General features: G+C 47.6%; 1 pseudogene; it reads left to right on the forward strand.

Moving 5' to 3' along the window:
• Positions 1-472: 472 nt before the first annotated feature.
• On the forward strand, positions 473-1037 carry LOC117716210 (large ribosomal subunit protein eL18 pseudogene; annotated as a pseudogene).
• Positions 1038-8968: the final 7931 nt, after the last annotated feature.

The raw sequence follows: 8968 nt of genomic DNA on the forward strand, positions 1-8968 counted from the left end.
CAGCGGTACCCTTCCACATGCAGCTTTGCCTGGGATCTGTGATCTGACATCAGTCCTCACATTAGCGTTGGCCCTGCTTAACTACTCAGCCATCTTCCCCCAGCTCACTCTCTGGAGTGTTAACAGAAATACAATACTATTGGGGATGAAGACATGGCTCAGTGGTGCCCAGTGCTTGCTACTCTTACGAGTATGGAAGTTCAGTTACCAACACCCACACTGACTGCTTGTAACTCCAACTCCAGGGGATCCAAGGACCTCTTCTGACCTCCAGGAACACCCACAAGAGTGTATGTGTGCACACACACACATACACAGAGGCATGCACATACAAACAAAAATTAAAGTTGAGAAAAAAGAAATGCAATAATTGTTAGTTAATAATCAACCCATAGTCCAATTTTTCCAAGTACACTTGGGACTACTTTTGGGAGAGTCAAAGACCTAATTTAAGATCACAGACTACTGTCTTTCTGGACCTGGCCGAACAAGAGGCGCCATCGTGGGTACAGACATTCGACACAACAAGGACCGAAAGGTTCGGCACACAGAGTCCAAGAGCATCTACTTGAGGCTGCTAGTCAAGCTGTACAGGTTTCTGGCCAGACGTACCAACTCCACCTTCAATCGGGTTGTGCTGAAGAGGTTATTTATGAGCCTCTGTCCCTGACTCAGATGATCTGAAAGATGAAGCTTCCTGGCCAGGAGAACAAGACGGCTGTGGTTGTGGGGGCGCGGATTCTGGAAGTGCCCGAGCTGAAGGTGTGTGCCCTGCAGTGAGAGGGGCCTGAAGTCGCATCCTCGGGATAAGATCCTCACCTTCAGGAGCTGGCCCTGGAGCCTCCCAAGGGCCGATGCATTGTGCTCTTATCTGGTCCTCAGAAGGACCGAGAGGCGTACCCACATTTGGCAGGGCCCCAGGAACCCCACACAGCCACACCAAACCCTATGTCTGTTCCAAGAGCCAGAAGTTCGAGCGTGCCAGAGGCCGAAGGGCCAGCCGAGGCTACAAAACTAACCTTGGATCTTACTGTTAATTTAAAACGCTTTGGATGAAAAACAAAAGAAGAAGAAAGAAAAAAAAGAAAAGATCACAGACTACACTAAATATTCCATGTGTGTTTCCTCTCTTGATGTGGTAACTAATTGGTAGGAGGTAACTTAGGGGAGAAAGAGTGATTTGGGTTCAGAGTTTTAGAAGCCATACAGTCCAGGCCACGGTGGTGGGAGGACATAACGGCTGGTAACACCGCATCTGCATTCAGGAAGCAGAAACTGGAGCTGGGCTGCCAAACCTCAAGGCCCACTTCCAGTGACCTGCTTCCTTTAGCAAGGCTCCACCCCCTAAGAATTCCACAACCTTCCCAAACAACAGCACTGGCTGGGGACCAAGTGCTTAGCGACATGAGCCTGTGGAGGACAACTCACTCCAACTCAACAATACTCCTGTCTTTTTGCTTTCTTGTTACACCAAACAGGTCCCAAACCATTTTATGTTACAGCTTTGACACTGTTCAGAAGGCCAATGCGGTGTTTTGCACACTGCCCTTTAGCTCGGATGCATGGGGTTGTCTCCTCACAGGTATGCTGGAATGTTCTCAATGCCCCTATGAGGAGGCTCGCTAAGCTCTGTGAGATCACTCAGCTAAGGTGCTGTGCTCACATGTCTACCCTCTCAAGGAACCTAACCATACTAACTGCTCTGTGGGACTCATTCCTGCCTGCGTCATAATTCTCTCTTTTCTTTTCTTCTTTCTTTTTCTGCATTTATTTGCAAATGCCATAGTGTGCATGTGGAGGTCAAAGGACAGCTTCCAGGAGAGGGTTCTCTTCTCCCTCCAGGTTGGTCTTGGGGATTGAACTCAGGTCCTCGGGTTGGGTGGCAAGCTCTTTACCTGCTGAGCCTTCTTGTCCACCCTCTTTCTTCTTTCCTAATAGCAGTGTGTTCTAGGGACTCCACATGGAGAGTCCGTTTCTGCCATTATGAACTGGTAGTCAGTGTACTTGAGAGTTAAGAAGCCACATTTAAAGATCTTGGCCCAGATTTTGAAATAAAAGTTGTCTTATTTAGGGTTTTTATTGGTGTGATAAAACATGACCAAAAGGCAAGTTGGGGAGGAAAGGATTTACTTGGTTTCTTTGGCTTACACTTCCGCAGTGCTGCTCATCACTGAAGGAAGTCAGGACAGGAACTCACACAGGGCAGGGACCTGGGCAGGAGCTGATGCAGAGGCCATGGAGGAGTACTGCTTACTGGCCTGCTCCCATGGCTTGCTCAGCCTGCCTTCTTATAGAACACAGGACACCTTGCACACCATGGCCTCACCCACAATGGGCTGGGTCCTCACCCATCAATCACTAATTAAGAAAATGCCCTAAGCTGGATCTTAGGGAAGTACCTTTTCAATTGTGATTTTTCTCCTTTCAGATAACTCTCTAGCTTGTGTCAAGTTGGCGTAAAACTAGCCAGCACAAAAGTGGTATCTGTATCACTGTGACACTGACACCGCCCTGCCTGTGTGTATGCATGAGTGTGTGGCTCCTGCATATGCTACAAGCTTTCTGATGAGAAGACGCTTCGTGTGCACTCTGTCCCTTTCCAACCCAATTCTACACTCAGCCATTTCTTCAAACTCCCGATGGTGGCAGACGCGTAGAAACACGGTCTGGTGCTCAGGAGTGTCCAAGCCTGCTGGGATGTCAAGCTTTGGAGTCAAGGCACTGTTAACAAATATAGAGAGAGGCTTCCCTAGTACAAGATCACAAGCTGTATATGGTAGACTGTGGTGGGACTTCCTGGTGGTGTAGCTGTAAGTCACCCCAGTAGACTCACTGGTTCACAAGGCTGGACTTGGGTGTAGTCCTTTCTGTTCATGTGCCCTGTCTTTCTCAGTGAGCAGACATTTGTTTATTTTGGTTTTTATATCTTACTTATTTTATGTGTAAGGGTGTTTTGCCTGCACTTATGTATGTGTGCTAGTTGCCTTATACCTGTGGAGGTCAGAAGAAATGTCAAAGGCCCTGGAACTGAAATTATGGATGGTTGAAAGCCACCATGTGGGTGCTGGGAACTGATCCTGGTCCTCTGAGAGAACAACAAGCATTGTCAGCAACTGGGCCATCTCTCCAGCCTCAACAGACACTTCTGTATGCATCTCCAGGAAAAATCATATAGACACAGGCATGGAAATCCAGAGCCACAGGCACAAGGCACCTGTAAAGCTTGGCTCTGAGCTGGACCCGAGGGCAGGTGTCTGCTGGGTTCCATTGGTTTCTGAAGCTCATTCCAGAAATAACACTCATTTAGTTTTCGCACAGCCTCTGCCCTGTGAGGATCCATGGTGCAGTTATCCTGCTTCCCCCCCTGCTTCCCCATAGCCATGAAGTAGCACTGCAGGAAATGATCACCAGGACCAGGAAGGCCCCTGCAGAAGGACAGACAGGATGAGGAAGGACAGACAGGATGGCAAGCAGATGGACCACACATCCAGAGCTGGCAACGCTCCTTGCCCTTTAAGGAGAAGTTAAACACCATCCCCAAGGTCCACTGGCTTCTCATTTATTAAGAGGCTTTGTCTCAAATGCGTAAAACCTTCTCTGTCTCGGTAGAAAGCCCTGACACCATCAAGCCCGTTTCCCTGGATGAGCTCCTTCATCCTTTCTGCTTTACAGAATCCTGTTGTTCTGACAAAATGGCTGGTGATACACTGTTGCCTCCTACATTCTCAAAACCCATACCCTTCTGCCGCCCCAGGGAAGAAAACCTTCTAAAATGTTCACCTGGCTCCAGTCCCTTCATAGTTCTGTATCTGTCTGCTTGCCTATGTTTCAAAAATAGAAGCCTGGAACCCCAGCACTCACACATTCAAAAATTATAAAATCCAATTTCCCATCCATTTCTATTTCGTGACTCCATTTTACTCTCATACTCATTTTTCTTACGTTGGCAGCATCCAGGTGGAAAGATGGAAAGGAAGAGGGAGGAGGGAGGAAAGAAGGGAGGAGAGGAGGGGCAGGGAGGAAAGAAGGAAGGAAGGGAGAGGGAGGAAAGAGGGGAAGAGGAAGGAAAGAAAGGAGGAGGGGGAAGAGGGAGGAAGGAGAGGGAGAGAGAGGAACTCACAGGAGGATTCTCCTCCACCCCTGAATGTTCTCACTGCAACACCACAATCAAGTATTTTAGTTCTTTTTAGGGCACAGTTGTTTAGTTTTATAAGTTTCTCAAAGCTTTGACATTGGACTTGGTCATGTCAGAGAATTTCGTCAGCCTGTGAGGCCGCAGCTCTGGAAGAGGAAGCAAAGATGAGAGGATGCTGAGCCAAGAGGTAACCCTTGTCCCCTCTGCATATAACACTTGACTCCACACCAGCCTTGGATAAATGCAGTTATTTCCAGTTTACCATGATACCAACAGACTGAGTGTGATGCCTGGCTCTGCTCTGCCCTTTGGGATAAGGTCACAGAACAAGACAGGATACAGGTCTGTCCTGGATGGTGAGTTTGGCTGTATTGGAAAGAGAACAAACGACAGGGATGGCTGCAGATGCTCGGGTCTGTTCTGAAGCCTGGCGTGGTTAGGCGTCCAGCAGGGGACTTGGAAGGGCTTAGTTTCCTATCCTTCTAAGTCATATCTCACGCTTCAAAAAATGTACTGTGGGTGACTACTACTTGATGGGGCAAAAATGAGCAAGATCTCTCAAGTCTTTTCCACAGTCAAGCAAAGATCGACACTCAACTTGCACCTGCGCCATGAGACGTTTATAGCAAAGTGGACACTGCCTTCAGATACAAATGCACCACCACTCCTTGTTCGGAAGTGCTCCGTCTGCTATGTAAGCTCTATGTAGTTTCTGGGGAGCCAAGTGGATCACTCAAGTCTTCAAAGGATGAGGAGCAGCTGGAGAAAATAGAAGTTGAGTTGGTCTCGTTAGAGCATCCCGCAAAGGCATCAGAGCTCAAGACTGTGCTACTCAAAATTGCATCTTGACACCCAGCATTGGGTCAGTTGGCTTTTCTCATCGCTGTGACCAAATACCTGGCACAATCAATTTGAGGAAGGGTTTTGTTTTGTCTCGTGGGCCACTGGGTACAGAGATGGACCATGACAGCAAGACATTTCACCTAAAATGATTTGGTCTGAAGCAGCAGGAACCTGAAGGAGGACTTCTGACCAAGCACTGATCAAGAAGCAGAGATAGGAAGGAAGGAAGGAAGGAAGGAAGGAAGGAAGGAAGGAAGGAAGGAAGGAAGGGAGGAAGAGAGGGGGGAGGGAGGGAGGGAAAGAGGGAAGGAGGGAGGGAGGGAGGACTATCTCTATGGTCTAATACCCAAGGCCCCACCATCTGTCCAAACAGCGCCACCAGCTGGGACCAAGTGTTCCAACACATGAGTCTGTAGGGTACATTTCACGTTCAAACTTGATGTGGTAATGACCTGGGGCTTCCTGGAAACACAGGGTTCTCACTGTGTCAGAATCTTGTCCTTGTGAATGATATGCATACAGAGATCTGAGTACTCTGTAGAGTACTATGTAGAGTATGGATGGCCTTTCTCACATGAATGAATGTGTAAGAGACCTCAGGTCATGTGGTAAGCCAATCCACGTCAATCCAAGGGTTGATTAAATGATTAGTTGGTAAAATTTCACACTTACAGATAAAATAGAGTCCCTTCTACTGTGCTTCCAGTTTCCAATGGACAAACAGCAGCTGCAAACCTAGACAACTGTCTCTTACAGTTTGACCAACATTCATGCCCCCTGCAGTAACCACCACAACCTTTTGAGGTAAAGTGACAGACTTCAATGCCACACACACACCATTGCACAGTTGGAGAAATTAAAGTTGCCAGAAGTAAAGTAAGTCTCCCAAAGTCACAGAACCCTGATAAGGATTTCCTGGGACTTGAACATACTTCCCTAAGTCTGGGTAATTTGTAAGTAAAATGGTTTGCCTGGCACATGATGCTGGTAATGGAGGATCTAACAGCATGGCGCAACATGTGAGGGAACCCCCAGCTGGGCTGTATCACAAGAGCGAAGAAATAGAAATACAACAAGTTACATGTAACAAGGAATAGGTGGGCTTCCCTTATAATAACCCACTCATGAAAGAACCAGTCCAGCCAGGAGACCTGATCCACTTGAAGCACCATTAACTCATTCACAGTGGAACATCAATGACCGAACTACCTCCCACTAGGTCCCGCCTCTTAAAATTCCCATGCACCACCTTGGCACCACCACACAAAGGACCAAGCTCCCAAAACACAAACTCTTGGGGGATGAACCACATCCAAACCACAACAGGGTTCTTCTCCAAGTGACTCTGAACCCAGCAGTATGAATAACAGAAAGGAACTGGATGTTCCTGGCCCCAGTGGAGAAGCAGACCTTCTCTGCTAGAGAATGCTGGGAGGTTTGGGTACCAAAACCTGGGTGTCCAACCCCATGAAGAACCTTTCATCATATTCATCACCTTCCCAGGAACCTCTGGGTGGAATTGCCGCCCATCGGCCATTCCTCCAAGACGCAGAAACCAACCTGGACAACAAGCGCCCATCAAATCTAGGACAGGTGCCTCCTCTGGGAGATAATGGCCTATTTTTTCCCTCAGCAGGGTGACTCAACTCTCTCCTTCATCTCCAAACCTAAGCTAGGGGGAAAAAACAGATGTAGGGTTTCTGGCTGATATGAACTAACTTGAGCGGAAAGCCCATTGTTCAGCTTTGTCTCCTGAGCTGTAGGCTACCCTGATTGTAACACTTAGACAGAAGTCCCCCACAGAGACTGTGAAGGGCTTTGCTTAAAGTAATCAGCAGAGACCTGGGGGCTGGTACAGACTCGGGCAACATCTCAGCCCCCGTGCCCAGATCTCCTCTACTCCTACCCACCCTCCTGGTATCATTTAAAAACTCCGGGCCCTAATGTGTCCACATGGGTTCTGAAATCTGAGAAAGGCAGGAAAATGAAGGGCACCAAGCAGGAAGTCTATTTCGTGGGTAGTTTCCACTATCCAGCCATTCCTTTGCCTGACTACCAGGGCAGCCTGCTTCACAGAGAAGCCAAAGGAGAGGAGGAGGTGGAACTCCTGCTAATGCCCAGTGACATTCGTCCCTCACTACTTCAGTGTAGCTACCATCTAAATAAATTAGCAAGAAAAAAAAATCCCAAAGAAAATCTTAGCATCAGCTGCTAGGCGTTCAGTCACTGACCAGCTTCATTAAACACAGCTGAAATACGTGATATCTCACAGACATAATCGGATGGTCCTCTGGAGTCTGTGGAATCCAGGATGACCATGTCTCTCCCACATAGAAGTGGATAGTTCTGGTGTATTAGTTAGCCAAAAAAAAAAAAAAAAAAAAAAAAAAAAAAAAAAAAAAAAAACTGACCAGAATGAACGAAGGGAGGAAGGTTGGTCTGGGATCATGGTTACAGAGGGCTCGGCTGGGAAGGAACAGCAGCTTGGTTCATAAAGAAGGGAGTGAGACAAGAAGCAGCCAGGGATAGCCAATGCCTCAAGGACCTTTCCCTGGAAACTTCCTCTAACTCATCTCCTGCTTCAGCTAGAGACCAAGCATTGAACACATGAGCCTGGGAATATATTTCAGCTCAATCCACAGTCATTCCCCTCCTTCATTCCAGACCACACAATAGTATCCTAAGCTCATGCGTCAAAATCAGTGCCATCAGTACTGTACAGACCACTTAACACTACAACTAATGCTGCAGTCAATCTGATCAATCAATCTGATTTATCAGAGGAAACTCCGTGCCAACTTCGCTCCTGCAACTAATACAGAAGCTCCCCTCAGCTCCCACCTTCTCATATCCAGATTGAGCACCCTTAGCTATCTGGCAGAGAATCGGAGAACATATAGTTTGCTAACTTCCAAGGCCAGCATTACACACACAGTGGACTATGAAGTGCAGGCGGTTCCATCTAATGCAGCAACCAAGCTGTTCTGGGTTGGCAGTGCCACCTAGTGGCCTACCCTGGAAACAACATGCCAATCACTTTCCCCCTGTCCAACTCCCCTGTCTAACTCCTATTTCATTAAACACTTTCAGTTTGGTACTCATTGGTTACCAACTCTCTGAGATTTGGGTGAGTTGTTCTGAACCTCAGTGTTTTAACCAACAAAATAAAGGAAATGGGGAGTCCTACCCTCTCGGGATTATGATCACGGCTATGCAAGATATTTCAGATAAAGTGTTTACACCAGGGCTGGAGAAGAGGCTCGGTGGCTAAGTGTGCTTGCTGCTATTGCAGAGGGCTGGAGCTCAGTTCCCAATACCTACATCAAGCTGCTCACAACCACATGTAACTCCAGCTCCAGGGAATACGACATCCTTTTCTGAACCCTCCAGGCACTCCATGTGCACACACACACACACACACACACACGCAAATAAATCTTTTCTAACGTACCTAGCACAATGCCTGTAACACAGAAGATATGAAGCACGTGTACTCAGCACTAGTAGCTTCTTCTGCTGTTATTTGTCATCAGTGCACCACAGCATGTGGGTTAGGGGGTCATGGAATCCAGCATTCACCTATGTTCCGAGCATCTGTCATCAAACAGGACAGAATCACATGTTCGCCTCATCTCTTTCCCATCCACCTTCTTGCCACTCTTGCCTCAAAAAAATAGACAGAGCACAGGGAGGAGCTTGGAGGAGCTACGGGCTGCACAATGCTAGTCCACGGCCACCAAATGGTTCTGGATCTATGCGGCATGCTTAGCCATCAGCTTCTGGGTTAAACAAAACATAGACACAAGAAACACTCAGTGGTGTCCATTTAAAGGTCAGCTGTCTAGAAACAGAGTGGCTAGAAATCATGTGACACCTGGAACTTACAAATCCTAGTCACAGCGATGTGGCAAACAAGAGACATTGATGTGTGCACAACTATCAAATAACCAACACGGGGAGCTGGGAGATGGTTCCGAAGCATGAGCTTGT

The sequence above is a fragment of the Arvicanthis niloticus genome, chromosome 1 (assembly GCF_011762505.2).
Source record: "Arvicanthis niloticus isolate mArvNil1 chromosome 1, mArvNil1.pat.X, whole genome shotgun sequence".
In the NCBI taxonomy this organism is placed as follows: Eukaryota; Metazoa; Chordata; class Mammalia; order Rodentia; family Muridae; genus Arvicanthis; species Arvicanthis niloticus.